The following is a 2205-nucleotide window of genomic DNA, read 5'->3' on the forward strand; positions in this document are numbered from 1 at the left end:
GTTGAGATCCACGGGAGCGTACCTAAGACAGAAGGAGATCTTCGAATTATTATTGAGAAGCATGCTCGTCTTGAAGAAATCCAGCGGGAGAACCCGAGGGCACAAACGCAAAGGTCTCACCGTACCAATTCCGCAGAACAAACCAGCGGAGCCAAAAGGAATAACTCAGTGGAACGACCGCACGAAGATAGTAAGGAACGAAGAGATGATCGACAAAAAGGCGACCAAATATTCGAAGATCAGGTTTATACGAAGCTCAATGCTAGCTACGCTCGGATCTTGCGAGAGATCAAGGGACGGGAAAATTTGGAGTGGCCATGGTCTAAGGGAAAACATCCCCCAAGGACCGGGAAGTCAAAAGATTACTGTGAGTACAATTGCTTCAATGGTCACCAGACCGAGAAATGCAAAAACCTCAAAATAATGATCCAAAAATTGATTGATGTTGGCGAACTCAAGCAATACATACAAAAATAAGTCACCGAGGATAGATACAAACGAAGCAAGCAAGTCCAACTTCCAGAGGGAAACCGCACAATCAACACCATTTCATGTTCCGAAGCCATAGGACCCTTACTTACAGCACAGGTAGGAAAGAGGCTAAGAAAATAATTCGAAGATTACTGCGAGTTATATAAGATTGATGGCGTAGAGGTGGACGAGCACGAAGAGCGGATGAACGCACCTATCACCTTCGATATTGAAGATATCTAAGAAGATATGGAAGAACATAACAACCCCTTGGTCCTCACACTACCGGTGGCCGGATGTAACCTGAAAAAGATCCTCATCGACGGGGGAAGCTCAGTTAACGTTCTATTCTACGACACCTTCAAACGGATGAAGCTCAATGATGAGCAGCTGATGCCCTCTTATTACACCATCTACGGGTTCAAAGGAGAACCCACAAAGCCATTGGGAGACATCGTGTTACAGGTGGACGCTGGTCCCATGAAGGTAGAAACACGGTTCAGCGTGGTAGACGCCCCATCCCCCTATAACGCCATTATTGGCCGAAAATGGGTACACAAACTCAAGGGAGTGGCAGCAACTTACTACCAATATCTCAGGTTCCCTACACCTGATGGAGTAACGGAAATCAAGGGAGATCGAGTCTCTGCAAAGGAGTGCCAGACCACTCAAGATCTTATCAACAACCAACAGGAAGAGCAGCGAAAAACCCGAAGGGCCAAAAACAAAGAAGCTGCAAAAGAAAAGACCATAGACTTGTTCCTCAAGGAAACCGAGGGGAAGAGCCTGACAAAGAATGATAATATTCTTAACACAGAGGCAAGTACTTCAGCAGCCAGCGAAGAACAGGAACCTACCAAATAGCAATTAAAGAATGTCCCTATCCTTGGGGACCCAAAGCCGATGTTCACACCAGTGGAGCCCGTAAAAGTAATCAACATAGGAACGGAAGAAAATCCGAAGATGATCAAAATAGGGACCATAATGGACGAAGAAAGAGAAGCTTCCTTAACCAAACTACTTAAGGAATACGTGGATGTATTTGCCTGGAAGTTAGGAGATATGCCGGGGATTGATCCAAAAATAATCCAACACGAGCTACGCATCAAACCGTGCACACCACCTTTCAGGCAGAAAATAAGAAAATTTGCACCGAAGTATCACAAGGCAGTAGAGAAAGAGCTCCGAAAACTGCTAGAAGCAGGCTTCATCAAGGAAGTTAAGTACCCAACATGGATCTCGAACATGGTCATCGTTCCCAAAAAGAACGGAGGGGTTAGAATATGCATCGACTTTACTAACCTCAACAAAGTATGTCCCAAAGACAGTTATCCACTACCGAGCATAGATCAACTGGTTGAAGCAGTAGAAGGGTACGAAGAGCTATCATTCATGGATGGATATTCTGGTTACAACCAAGTAGCCCTGAAAGAAGAAAATCAACAACACACAGCATTCTACACCCCGCACGGCCTTTATTGCTACACAAGAATGCCCTTCGGACTTCGAAACGCAGGGGCAACTTACCAAAGAATATTCGATGCTATCTTCAAGCCATGGATTGGTGGTACCTTGGAAGTCTACGTTGACGACATGCTCGTCAAAAGCAGGATGCGCAAAGATCACCACCAAGATCTGAGAGATATTTTTGAAGCAATGAGAAAACATCACATGAAAGTAAATCCAGAAAAGTGCACCTTCGGTGTAACCTCAGGGAAATTTCTCGGGTACCTG

This window comes from Papaver somniferum, chromosome 1 (genome assembly GCF_003573695.1).
Source record: "Papaver somniferum cultivar HN1 chromosome 1, ASM357369v1, whole genome shotgun sequence".
Classification (NCBI taxonomy): domain Eukaryota; kingdom Viridiplantae; phylum Streptophyta; class Magnoliopsida; order Ranunculales; family Papaveraceae; genus Papaver; species Papaver somniferum.